Below are 14,842 nucleotides of genomic sequence, written 5' to 3' on the forward strand. Positions count from 1 at the left end.
TTCCTATTAAGAGTAATATTTGAACTCCCAGGCTCAAAGCCTAGTGCCATCATTGACAACTTCCTCCTGTTCCCCTACTCCCAGAGTAGTAGGGGAGTAGTGCACGCACACACACGCGCACACACACATACACACACACACCTCGTATACCCAATCAGGCAGGCAGTCCTACGTTGGCTTCCTGCATACTCTGGCTTATATTATCTGTGTTCTGTCAATCCTTATTGCTACCACTCCAGGGCAGACCGTGCGCACCTGCCTGAAATCCCAATGCAAAAGATCTGATCAGAAGGTACTCTGGGTCCAACTGGCAAATTTCCAAAGGACAGGTCTAGGCATGGTGTCCTCCGGTATTTAATCCAGGGATAATTACCAGAGGCAGTGACCTGTGGAAGTGAGGAGGGTCTTAAGAAAAACAATTTAAGCTGCAAGTAGGCACAAGGGCACCATAATCATACCTGAGAAGTCAGAAACCAAGGAAGAGATTGGAGAAGTCAGAAAGAACCCCCTGAACCTAGGCTCAAGTGTTCACTAAAGTTTTCTCAAAGTACTTTCATCTGTGGTATGAGGGAGGAGACATAAAGGGCACAACATGAGGTGATAGCTCTTGTACGAATTAATGTAAGTACCTCCTAAGTGGCTTCAATGCTTTCAGAGACTCTTACTGCTATGCACCCCACCCCCCATCTCTACCCACCACACCATCCAGCACAAGCTAGCTGGATTCATCTTCCTCATGTGCAACAACTCTGATTGTGTCTCTCTTCCACTCAAACCTGTTCAGGGCCTTCCCACCACCACAGCAATGGTGCCCCACATTCACACTATGTTTACACCTGTATCTCCCAGGAAGCCTCTAGTTTAGAAGCCATGTTTTATGTTATCTCATTAGATTTTTTCAGAGGTCAGTTGTTTTTATTCCCATGGTCAAGACAAATACAATAAAATATCATTGTCAGGGGAATAAAGGGGTTTTTGTTTTATTTTATTTGTGGGAGAGAGTGTTGCCATTAACATAGAGAAGTTTTTGTGTGGTTTTTTTTGTATTCAGAAAGATCACTAAAATACACATAAATTTATTCTTATGGCTCTGCTCTGGATAGTTAATAAGTATCAGACTTGCTGATTCATCTCACTGATATGACTAAAGCCAGTTATAAATTTGCAGTCCCCAAAAGGAATTTGAAAAGAAAACCCACAGCCGAATATTTTATTAAATTAAACAAATATTTATTGAATATCTACTGTTTTTTTCAATCACCATTTTCAAGGCTGAACAGGAAACCAACAAAATAAAGACACAGCCTTTGCCTTCAAGCAGCTGATAGTACGGTGTGTGAGAGAAAAAAACTTCATAGAAATCACTTTAATGTAAAGCACAAAAATACATACAAAAAGTGACATGAGAGAAGTATAAAATATTAAGGGGATTGAGAGGGAAATGAAGTAAAACATGAAGATGAATAATGCTCATATACTAAATAAATAAGACTAAAATAAAAGAATTGGCCAGATTCTGATATCGGTAAAGCATAATTAACCAATAACCAATAATGCAAGTAAGAGATGAGGCAGAAAACACAAAGTCAATTTGTCTTTGGACAATTCATGGATGAGAAGTCAATGTGATATCAGGTTCAAAATTAAAGATCTCTCAGTGAGTGGTTTTGTTCAATATCCAATTAGCAAATTTTTATGTAAACTATCCAAGAGAATCAGAATTCCAAGGGCCATTCTTGAGGTCTAAGGATGTTGCTTGGAGTTTGTGAGATTCTTAGGTCAGGGGAGTCACTGGGTGAATTTAACAGTTAGTATGACCAAAGAAAGGAAAGGTACACTGCCTCCAAGATTTTCTACAAGACCTGATTCTTCACTAAAACTTCAACGTAGCTTCTATTTCTGTATTTGATTCATTCTGAACAGAACACAGTGACTGTATCAGCAAAGCTCCAATATTTGAACACTGGTAGTCAACTAAACTGGTGACCAGGCAGCAAGTGACATGCTATCTAGAGTTGCAGGACCTAGGGTTAAAGTCTGGTCGTATGGCTTACTAGTGCTGTGACTTTGAGCAAATCACTTAGTTGTAACCCCCTGAGCCTCCGTTTCCTCAGACACAGAATAAAATGTGAGTAATAGCTACATAACAGTTATTGTCTAAAGCGAGATAATGTTCCATGGAAGCCATTTGTAAACTGTACAGTATTACACAAATGGTAATTCACGTCATGAGAGAAACAAGGAAACTAATTAATTACTAAATCCTATTGTGTAGGTTTTTGTGTGGAGAGTAAAAGATGAGAGATTTACCACCCATAAACATCCTTCACTGTGATCTAAAGTAAGGAGACAAGAAGACGGATAGGCAGGAGGGAATACTATGAAATGATATAGAAGCAACCCTCAGTTTTTGGATGCTTAAAAAATGTTCATGGGGAAAAAAATGTGCTTTGTTCATACTACTGACTTAATTAATGCTTGTTGACTGAACGACGAATAAATGAAGGGGTAAGGTACTGAATGTGGGAATGAGTGAAGGTAGAGCCAAGTGAGATGCCTGAAAAACAAGGCAGGAAAGGGGCACCTGGGTAGCTCAGTCGGTTAACCGTCAGACTCTTGGTTTGGATCAGGTCATGATCTTTGGGTTTGTGAGTTCAAGCCCCACTTCGGGCTCGGTGCTGACTGTGCGGAGTCACCTTGGGATTCTCTGTCTCCCTTTCTCTCTGCTCCTCCCCCATATGCACTGTCTCTCTCCTTCTCAAAATAAATAAATAAACTTAAAAACAAAACAAAAAAAAAAACAAAGCAGGCAGCATCAGGCTGTGTAAACAGGGACTGAGTCTAGGCTTCATATCATTTTGGTAATACTCATTCATAAGTACCGATACCTTCTTCAGTTACCTTAAAACATAAAGGACCCAAACGGAAGAGTTGTATGCGTCCGAAAAGCTATAAAAATGACCCTGCCTAAAAGGAAACATTTTGAAGTCCACAACACACTAAAGCTCAAGGGTCCACTCTGAATTCTACGTGACAACAGGAAAAATTACACCAAACCCATAGAGAGCACAGAGTAGGTCTAACGTGCAACTTCATCAGATCTTTATAAAATCTGCTAAAATGAGTCCAGAGAGAATGGATTAAAAGTTTTCCTCACTTTTATTTTCCATATTTGTGTAAGTAATGACATATATATTTTTAAAATTTATTTATTTTTATTTTTATTTTTTTAATATCATTTATTGTCAAATTGGCTTACATACAACACCCAGCGCTCATCCCAACAAGCGCCTTCCTCAATGCCCATCACCCATTTTCCCTTTCCCCCACCCCCCTTCAGTTTGTTCTCTGTATTTAAGACTCTCTTGTGGTTTGCCTCCCTCCCTCTCTGTTTCTATCTATATTCCCCTCCCCCCATCCCCCATGGTCTTCTGTTTAGTTTCTCAAGATCCACATATGAGTGAAAACACGATATCCGTCCTTCTCTGACTGACTTATTTATTTTATTATTTGTAAATTAAATTTGGATTTCAACAACTTCCGACTCCCAAAATTACTAACTATAATAACTATGTAACTCTCAGCTAAGTAATTACTGCTCTGAAATGCAATTTCCTCAAGTGATTATGGTATTCTTAATTTTCACTTTAAAAAGATTAAGCACCTATAGCACAGAGCCCAACTCATGGAACATATTAATAATTTTCACCTTCCTTCTTACCTTTCCTCAGCTTAAAGAAGACATGTCACTTACATAGTTCTTCAATAATTATATCTAATGCAATGAAAAAATATCAATCTGAGCATATCGTTAAAGGACCATAGGTCAGCTAATATTACTTTTAAAATGAATAATTTCAAGACCAGTCAAAAGAACTGGCTTCGCAAAAGAAACTGGCAATGAATGAAGAGCAGTATTATTGATTAAAAGACAAAACCATCTGTTTTTACTATATTTTACAAAAAGTGTCATAAAAGAATGGTCACTCTAATGGTGAGGGTTTCCCTTTCTTGTCTTAGTAACGGTTTTCTATCTACGACCAATTTGGGGTAGCAAATTTTTTAGATGTATCATTTATAAAACATATCCTCACTTGGGCTAATGGACAAGGCCAGGTTCACAGATAAAGTCATGGACAGATTGCTGATTATATACAACACGGACATCTTAAAAGAACCACACCAATTTCATATGAAGTGTTTCCTTACCAAAGGAAGTATTTGGTTTGAGAAAACGTACTTATTTCTATGCGTTTTGTCCTCAATGACAGCCTAAAGAATCAGTCACATGGTTAATAAGACGTTACGTATTGTTATGTTTAAATAATGATTATAACTACCATTACCACTACTAATCATCATCATAATCACTACTAGTTATTGAGCCCCCATCACCTGCCAGGAGTTTAATCCTCACATAATCTTATAAATTTACTTAACTAAAAAAAAAAAATTATTTTAAAACACAGTGATTCCAATGAGCTGACTTTTAAGCAAGGGCTCCCAGAATTCACAGTGTAATAAATAAGGAGAAGGCCAACTATAGTCAATGTCCACACCACGTCCATTCTCAGGTAGCACTTACGGAACATAATCGGTACAGTCTCCCTTAGGTTAGGTCCCACCAACTGAAATTTAACTGTAACGCCATGGGGTACTTTGGGAATAACTGTAAAGGCCAACCTTGTGAGTACATAGAAAATTAAATGCGGCAGACAAAAACATTTAGGTTAGTGGTGCACAATATTAGCTTTCATTTTCTAACATCTATCACAGCTGTTGAAGAATTAAGGTTTGGCTTTTGAAATTTTTTTAACACTTCTCTTCCTAATGAGTTTTTCATCTAACTGCCTTATATCCCTTTAATTATCCAAAATACTTTTTCTGAATAGCATCTCACGTGCCCATAACGATGGAAATTATTGGTCGCAAATGAATCTTGGGTCATGAGCCTTACAGGCAAAATTAAAAGATGTCCCAAGGTTTCTGCGTTTGGTATTTCCATACTCGTTGAACACGCAAAAGCCACACTAAACAAATCAAGCTCCAGGGCAGTTGTCTCAAGGGAGATTATTTTAGACAACCCTAAAGCAGTTGTTGGCATCATATAAATTATGCAACAGTATCCCTGAAAAACCACGTGACCTCAGCATGTCTTAAGATGCCCATAGGTGAAGCAGACACTGTTGGTTTGGTTTTGAAGACTGCTCCCCAAATGGCTAGATGCTCTTCTCTCTTACTCATTATCATCCCTCAGGTTTTTACATAGCCTCCATTTATTCAGAGGAAAATTAAATAACAAGCCACACAATTTAGCATAAAATTTAAAATATCAGAACCTCAAATCTCGTGACCTGGACTAGAAATACAAATATTTTTCCAAATGTTCTGTTACTGTGCAAAGGGTTAATTAAAACGTGAGTTTGCCTGGATTAAAAAAATAAAATAAAATAAAATAGCCGAACCTTAAAATCAGTATCATTTAGACTTCTGATGCCAAAAATCTGTTTGACAGAGCAGGTTTTACTATGCTGACATTTTAGCAGTAGCCAAAGTCCTGTTCCCACTAAATTCTGTCTTGGCAACACCAGTAATTTGCTAAGAGCCTAAACTCCTCTTGGTGAGGACTTCTCCACCTCAAGAGTTTTCCACAGATTCACAGTGCGACGAGGACGTTGGTTTGAGAAAGACTTTAAGGTTTCTATTCTTATCACAGAAATCAAACTTTCTGTAAAATGAGAACGGCTTAACATAAGGAGAGATGCTAATTTACTCAAAATGTTCAGCAGGCTTTAGATTGGAATCTGAGGCAATATAATAAAATTATACATAAATACCTCACTAACGGTAAAATCCGATATTCTTATATGACCTCAAGATTCTTAATAAGCAAATAATTATTAAAAGAGTAAATGGGGGTGCCCGGGTGGCTCAGTGTCCGACTCTGTGAGGTCATGATCTCACAGTTCATGAGATTGGGCTCTGTGTCAGCACAGAGCCCGCCTGGGATTCCCTCTCTCCCTCTCTCTCACTGCCCTCCCCTTCTCTCTCTCTCTCAAAACAAATAAGCAAACTTTAAAAACAAAACAAAAATAAGAAAAAAAATAGTAAATAAAAGGATATGGTTCCAAGCTATAAATGACCACATTTTCTAATCTTCTTATCTTTCTAACTAGGATATTTCCAGAAATATTGTAAAAACTTGCAAACATGTTCATTTAGATAGCATCCCAGACATCTTTCACGGGTAGTAAGGGCCTCAAATCATTACTGCCTAAGTTTCACATAAAGCTTAATATTTGGCTTGAAAGATCTTTTCAAAAATTCTGCAATCAAACCATATAAAAAGAACTTGACTCCACTTACCCAGCAGCTGAATGTTACTGAATCGGTAAAAGAGTGTTCCAACCAAGTCAATTCACTTAATTTTTCAAGTCAATCTGATTACCATTGTCTTTTTAAAAATTCAAAGACTCCACCTAACGAGGAAAGGAAAACAAAAAGAAAAACAAATAATGTTTAAGCCAGAGTAGCATAGGATCAATACATTAAGAACACAGAAATCAGATCAAGATTATTGTTAAATCCTCTCCCAAGTTACTGTACTGCTTAAAAGTATAAAACAACAAAAGCATCTGCCAACTGAAATTTACCAGTTTGGGATAAAATGAATATTCAAGCATAGAGAAAACAATAAAATAACACATTAAATGTGAGAGCAGAGACTTTATTGTCAGTGCTGATTGACACACAGAAACAATGACTATATAATGCAAGTTAGGATATGTAAAATTAGATGGCAACCGATTGCTTTGGGATTTGGCTCATTGATTCTTATTAATTTACTGATGCAATTAAAATGCGTAGGCTGCTATTCCTTAAAACAGTTAAACTCCAGTTACATATAATCTCTATTGAGGAATATAAACTAATACCTAGATAGAGCATTTGGAGAGAAAGCACTGGCATGCACGAATTTCCAAATCATTCTTCGAAGGTTATACCTCGTCTCCCACAGAGAGTGTTTATTCTCCTAAAGACCCATAAACAGCTTATGGTTTATAAATAATATCATTTAATTCCATTTTCTTTACCGGTAGGCACACCTTTTCTGAAGCCCGAATATTAAACTACTATTTCAGTTCCAAGAGTAAGTTTGAGAGAAAGCAAGCTATATCTCAACTGATGAGAGCCTAAAATAAATGGGATGCTGGAAGGCTGAGCAGAAGAGTGAGATTACAAAATTGGACAGCGTCCAGCTACTCCCGAATCAAGTCTCCCCAAGATAGATTTAGTATGTTTTAAAGTCCCAGAACATCAAATCCAACCATATCCACGTGAAAATTCAAAAACCTATTCCAAAGCCATAAGCACATGATTTTTTATTATGCAATGTGGAATTAGCTACATATTGCCACTCCACTAATCCCACCACACCTATTAGTGAAATTAATTTAGCTCATCTCAGTATTTAATAAAGGTTGATACAGATTTGCTATCCACTATTAGAAGATAGATGTTCAAAAATAAACCTAACCCAGAACAAACCAAAAACATTCCTAACAGTGGAGAAGACAAACAGCAATAATTATACATACTAAGTAGAAATCCACAGCAATCACTGGAAATACATTTTCACTTCCAAGACAATCCAGTGTCTAGATTCTAGACTTACTGCTGTTCAAGAAATAATTATCTAGAAAATTGAGATGGATATGATCTCAAAAGACTTCTTCATTCACAGAGACAAACAGTCTTGATTATTATGCTAGGGTTCTTGCCATAAATATGACAAGATAAAAGTCAAACAGTTTGGTTATTTTAAATTATCCTGGATCAACAAATGTAAGCACCTAAAGGAGCTGCAAATGGTACAACACACACATTTCTCACACTTGAATATCTAGAGCTGTGAAAATATTTTTGTACTTTCTAGGCCTTTATGGAAGTTGCAAAGGCTGTTTCAAATAATATTCAGAAGATGGCTTTATAGTGTCACCTCTGAATTCTTGCCATGATGGCTTTGGGCTAGTACACTGTTTAGCAACTTATAGCCTTATGTTAGTCATTTTCCAAGAAAGCGTGAGGGCACTTTCCCTCACGATGCAAAATGACTTGAAGATTCTTAGGAATCCTTTTCTCGCTTTGTCAACATGAGTGAAATTGACCTGTACCAAAGTTTAGATCTACCATCACCTTTCCGTGCTTGTTTATTTCTTAGCATACTGTTTTCTTAACATGTAGCTCTTGCCCCATAAAGGGACTTAAATGACTTGAGCGTGGCCAGTCATTAAGCCAGTATCTCAAAAGGTCTTACATCTATAGTACAGCAAGTATGTTGTCGTTTTAATCTAACTATGCTTATTGGAGTGGTCTGTGATTTCAAATTACTTAGTAATATTTCAGTGTTGATATTACTAATGTATGGTACCTCATATCAAACCTCACAAGCAGTTAAGTACAAAATATATTAGTCATCTGTATGGATGATTCAGATGAATGACTGTTCCTAATTAGCACAGAAGATACAGATCTGTTGCCTGCATAACAGGTGAGCCTCATGTGTACAAACCACAATACAACATTCTTTAGAAATGTTGATTTCCTTAGAAATGAGCAATGACACCTAAGATACCACAATAAGTTCCCTACAATTTCTATACCACACAGTAGTGCAGAGCCTAAAATAATTTTATAATCTGATGAAAGCAGTTGAATCTAAACCTTCTTACCTTCAATTTGTTTTTATTGCCTGCCTCAACACATTAGGAAAAAGGAAAAAACAAAACACCTCAGTCTGTGGTATTTTGGCTTCATCAGAAAATCTAAATGCATCTGAAACTGTGTAGTACAGTCAGTTATGTAGTCTAAACAATTGAGTAATTTGTCATTAGCTAATAGTTGATCATGCTTGTTACCGATTGGTCTATATTTATATATAATAAATCAGATGTGGCCACAATGCTGAACCTAAGTGACTTTCTCTAGCTTAATGATTTATCCCATGTAGTATAGAGGAATCATGCTCTCTGAGTTGACCAGACCACTCCGAGAGTGCTTTCACCATCCATGCTGCTGCAACAATGGACGTAGTAAACGTGTCGTTTTAGTAGCACTTGGCACCCTGGAATAAGGTTGGGAACTTTGATGTCTTTATACCTCTGGACATATCCTTAATCCAGGTCCAGAGGAGGTCATCAAACACCCTCCTTCTATTGATGATGAGACTGAGACTCAGAAGGTCACAGTCATTTGCCCAAGGTCATGCAACTAGAAGGCAGATTTCCTGACTACTATTCCACTATTTTCCCTTTACATCATTGAGCTTCTCTGAGCACCAATGATACTAAAGATGCTTCCCAGTTTAGGATGAGAAGGAAATGCAGAAGTCCACGAGTGCAAAGTGAGTGGGAACAGGTCAGCAAATACCACAGGCTCCACACCACCCTCTGCATCACAGTTAAAAGTAACATGCTTCTTTGTAAATCTAGTAAAAACCTGGCCACGGAGAATAAAGAAACAGAATAACTGAACTGTTAGAGACCCAAAACCTCTTGGCATATTTTGGCAGAGTTCCAAAATAACATTTGGGAAGCAGTGCCCTAACAGCCAGAGTTAGAGTTAGTACAGCTGCCCTACTTAGTCATTTATATTATTTTTCTTTAGAAATACATAATGACATTGAAGACATTTATAACCAAAAAAAAAAAAAAAAAAAACAAACAACCTTCTTAATCCCATCACCCAAACATAATTATTTTCATTTTTTAAAATTTTAATCTAGTATTTATTTGTCCCTATAAGCATATTTTCACATAGATATTCTCATAACACACATATAACAACAATGCATTCTAACTTTTTTTCATTTATTATTTGATATACATGTTCTACATTTTCATGTAATTCATATAGTTTTCATTTTTAGTAGCCACATAATATTTCATAGTCAGCACACTTAGTCATTTCCTTAACCATTCCTATATGCAGGAACATTAAAGATGTTCTTGTTTATTTTTAACATTAGAGATACTACTCATCCTTAAAATAGTAACAGAAATAATATTATTAAATCAAAGACTATGAGTATTTTTATGGACTTCACATTTATAGCCATGTTGATTCCAAGAGACTGAAATCACCTACAAAACTACCAACGATATCTGAACATTGCATTTCCACCAAACCTCATGTTTTTACATGACTAAATTTTCCGGTGGTTTATTTAATGTAAAATGGCACTTTCGGGTTGCCTTTTTATGTTAATGGTGACTGTAATCATTCTCTCATTTAAAAATAATTTCATTGTCTCTCATTTTTAATGTAAAAATTATCTCTATTCATATAATTTGACTACTTTTTGGTCCTATTTTTTCCTGTGAATTTAAATGACCCTTTAATATGATGCATATATTAACTTTTCTACAAACTGTTCTGTAAGTTTATTTATTTTTAGATCTTTAACCATTTCATATATCTGGCATGAATTTGGATCCACAGCAGGAAGTACATACTCAAATATTTTTGACAAACTCCAAGTTATCCACAGTACTATTTACCAAGCTTGCTATGTTATATTTTAACTCTGTATTGTCTCATAATGGATCCACGATGGGCTTCCCATTTTGTTACACTGATCTACATATTTAAATTGGAACCTTTGTTCAAACTGAGTACATATAATGTGAGTGACATTACCTTATGAACTTGCTGTTAATGTGTTGGGCAGTTTTAATTACTGTTGTTGTTTTACAGTCTATTTGAATCTACAGTAGGGCAAGATTTCTATTTTTGCTCTCTTTTTTTCAAACGCTCCTTGATATTTCCTTAAGTGCACACATATACCTGCAGAACTCTTACCCCTTTTTTCCCTGATTATATTATTTGATTAAGTGTAATATTTGCCCTCCACATTCAGCCATACCCAAAAAAATCCCATTAAAAGTTTGAATAGAATTGTGTTGAATCATATATATAGGCATCCTTTCAATATTTTGTTTTGCCATGTCAAAAACAGTGTATTATGGTGCATTTCTATGTTTATTACATTTTTCACATTCAATAATCATTTGCATTCTAAAAGACTCTTGGTTCTGTGTCTTTCCTCATTTCCATTTCACTTGCTTGGAAACACTGAATTCCTCAAGTCCAGCAACTGAATTGTGTCACCAGATCCTCTGAATAATATTCTTTACAAGTAGGCAAACGCTGATTAAACAGAAAAGTGTTGTAAGTTCTAGCTTAAATAAAACATCTTAATTGCCTCAACAAAGATGAGATTACACTGTGTATAAACGACACAACCACCCCAATCATATTCCAATCATATTATTTTCTTGGTATATCCACAAGACGCAGCCCTGAATTCATTTAAAACATAGCTGAAGGGCTGAGATACCTAGTATGTTCCTCTATCTCCGATCCCAATGTCTCTCACTTCTGCTGTGAGCTAGGTTCAAAGGTAAAGCAAAACCAACAATGAACTGCACCTAACTTAAATTATATTAATCTTTTAAACTCAAATTTGACTAAGAATACTCTACATATTGTTGAACGTTTAATGATGTCCACGTATTATTCATCCTCTTTGATATACCAAACCTGGGGACTCTCAAGGAATCTTGTATTTTATAAAATGTATGAGTACCTGAAGAATTCTAGACACCATAGTGAAAAGGAAGGAAAGACAAATAGAAGAATGGGAGGGGAAACACCAGGAATATCTGTGCGAAGGTAGGCAAATAAGGACAGAAGCTATTTTCCATCCACACTGTGAACGTCATACTATGTGTCAGGTTGACTGAAAGCATGAGTGATGTGCTCCTCCAATTTCCTGAAGAAAGAAACACATAGAAAATGTGGCAAATATTTAATCTAAGCCTTGTTTCCTGAAAGACTGCAAGATGCCCACAAATTTTCTTTCCCAGAGTTCAAAATAGCAAGCTGAGTGGGTGTAAGCACTTCAAGTGTAAAAAGAAAAAAAAAAAAAGGTAACTAAGGAAAAGGAAATCATATACTTTTTGCTCTTCAGTAGGAGAATTTTGAAAGAAGCCAGGTAAAGGGATTTTAATGATTTGGATCTAAAGTTGTCTTGAATCAGAATATAAATACAGTCTTAATACTCTGGTCACTTTTAAAGGTTGCAGTTTCTATGTAAAGAATAAATTTCCATTCTCATTGTTATTGTAAGAACAGACAGTTTCACCCTAATACAGCCAGATACTAAATGACCACAATACAACACTGACAAAAGGGAGAGTTGAAGGTTCCTGGGGTCTCTACCCCTCCCAGGAAGAGAAACCTTCCTCTACAATGCTTTTTTTTTTTAATGTTTTATTATTTATTTTTGAAAGAGAGAGAGAGAGAGGGAGAGAGAGAAAGACAATGAAAGCGGGGGAGGGGCAGAGAGAGAGGGAGACACAGAATCCAAAGCAGGCTTCAGGCCTCTAAGCTGTCAACACAGAGCTGATGTGGGGCTCGAACCCACAAAGCCTGCGATCATGACCTGAGCCAAAGTCAGATGCTTAACCAACTCAGCCACCCAGGCGCCCCTCAACAATGCTTTTAAAATTTTAACATGCTTATGAGTCACCAGAGAAGTTTGTTAAAATGTGAATTCTGATTCTATTGGTCTGGATGGGGTCCAACTTTTGGGAGTTCTCTGGTGACGCTCATGTGCTGGTCTGAGGTCCACATTTTCAGAAGAGCGGTTCTAGTCTGTAATAACCATTTACCAACAGCCACACAAAAGAAATAACAATCAATTAAGAACATTTACAAGGTGGAGTGCCTGGGTGGCTCAGTCGGTAAAGAGACCAACTCCTGGTTTCAGCTCAGGTCATGATCTTAGGGTTCGTGGGATCGAGCCCAACATCAGGCTCCACACTGATAGCATAGAGCCTACCTGAGATTCTCTCTCCCCCTCTCTCTGCCTCTCTCCCATGCTTGCTTGCATGCTCTCTCTCTTTCTCTCTCTCTCTCAAAATAAATAAATAAACTTTAAAAAAATTAAAACTTAAAAAAAATAAAAGCACATTTGCAAGGTATCTACCATTGTTCTAGCTGTTTAAGAAATAACAAAGTACACAATAACAAAGCCCTGAGTCAACAATGAAAAATTATTTTGAAAAATTAAGTGCTGAATGTTAAAATGTGTGGTAATGATTCCCAGTATAACAGAAGTTGAGAACAGGAAGAGTTCTGTAGGGGTTAGAAGAGTGGCAAATGGCTTCCCAGATCAGGCTGGACTTGATCAAGCCCCAGGTTCAGGGTGGCGGTGACAGGGAGACAGCAGGGGACCAGAAGAGGCAATGTTGGAAGGGACACTGAGAGTTCCAAAAAGAGAAAACTGCTTTGTAGTGCACCTGCTTTGTAGATGCAGATATTATCATTTGAAATTTTAACCTGAATTCACTTCTAACTAGGTGAAGGGAACTTCTGACTTTGTTTAAAATTTGTAAGTTTGGGGCACCTGGGTGGCTCAGTGGGTTGAGTGTCCAACCTTTAATTTCGGCTCAGGTCATTGCATCAGGGTCATGGGATCGAGCCTCGCACCTGGCTCCATGCTGAGTGTGAAGCCTGCTTAAGATTCTCTCTGTCTCTCTTTCTCTCCCTCTGCCCCCTCCCCCACTCGCACTGTCTCTCTCTCTCTCTCTCTCTCTCTCTCTCAAAAAAAAATTTTTTTTGGTAAGTTTGGGAATTATAATGCTATTCCAGGGAATAAAGAAATGGGTACATGTGCCTTAATCTTATGCAAATTTTCTCCAATGGCAACAGCAACAGTATTATTAATGACATTTTAGGCTTAAGCCTGGTAGCACAAAATTACCATTTTTGTATATATATTTATGCATATGTATGCATATGTATGCTTTTGATTAACATATGTCTCTAATGATTAACAATTTTAAAAGCACTGGAATATAACTTTTCACTACAATAGAATTAAGAGACTTCTGTGATTTGGAGCACTGAATTTTACTTTTATTATAAAAATAAACACTTTTTTTCTTCTATAAAATACTTTTAGATGGCACATACCCACACACACCCTCAGCTCCGGCATTATTCTTCCCTTTCCTCCCACACTGGCTGACAATGGGAAAGAAAACACATCCAGAAACAGAATGAAATTATTAATGAATTATACTTTAGTTGGTTTTTAAATCTCCTTAGAAAGTGTTTTTCCTGTCAACCTACAATATGTTCGATATATTGTCCAGTGGATTTAACAGAAAAGAAAGAAAGAAAGAAAGAAAGAAAGAAAGAAACCAGAAGGTTGCAAAGGTCACTATAAACTTGAAAACTCAATCTGTAAACTTTATTTACTGAAAAAGAAATTATAGGGAGAGGTGGTACCTATAACCTGCAGGAGGAAAGGGAAGTGTTTGAAGGAGAAACGGTACATTCTAGCATTCCCAGGACAGGTCAACAATCTTACTGACCTCCAGTTCCATCTTTGGAACTACCAACGTCACTTTATTGTAAGCAGTGAGAAATGACATATGGAATACTGGCAAATATTGCATTTCCTATTGATGTGAAATGCCATAACTCTGGTTTACCAGCACCCCTCTCCCTTACCGGTTCCTGCCTCCAAAACCTCCCTGTGTTTGCTGGAAGATGTAATTTAGGAATGGATTACGGCAAAAGTCTGCAATTTCAAAGTATCTAGACTTGAATGTTAAAGTGATGTTAAATGCATCACTATAGCTGTGCTAAATAAGGCTCTAGTATCAGGATGAACCAATGGACTTACCTATATGCCCACTCTAATACACACACACATACAAGCACTCTTTACCAACCAGAAAAAGATATTACTACGAACACACTAAGTCAT

General features: G+C 36.8%; 1 protein-coding gene across 1 annotated transcript in view; it reads right to left on the reverse strand.

The window, feature by feature from the left end:
- The window catches only part of HIVEP2 (HIVEP zinc finger 2), a 204,979-nt gene that overhangs the window by 85,659 nt on the left and 104,478 nt on the right, over positions 1-14,842 (reverse strand). The window contains exon 2 of the mRNA XM_043592484.1: positions 6,367-6,479. The gene's annotated coding sequence lies outside the window, so the exon portion shown is untranslated. The remainder of the gene's footprint in view (positions 1-6,366; positions 6,480-14,842) is intronic.

This window comes from Prionailurus bengalensis, chromosome B2 (assembly GCF_016509475.1).
Source record: "Prionailurus bengalensis isolate Pbe53 chromosome B2, Fcat_Pben_1.1_paternal_pri, whole genome shotgun sequence".
Lineage (NCBI taxonomy): Eukaryota > Metazoa > Chordata > Mammalia > Carnivora > Felidae > Prionailurus > Prionailurus bengalensis.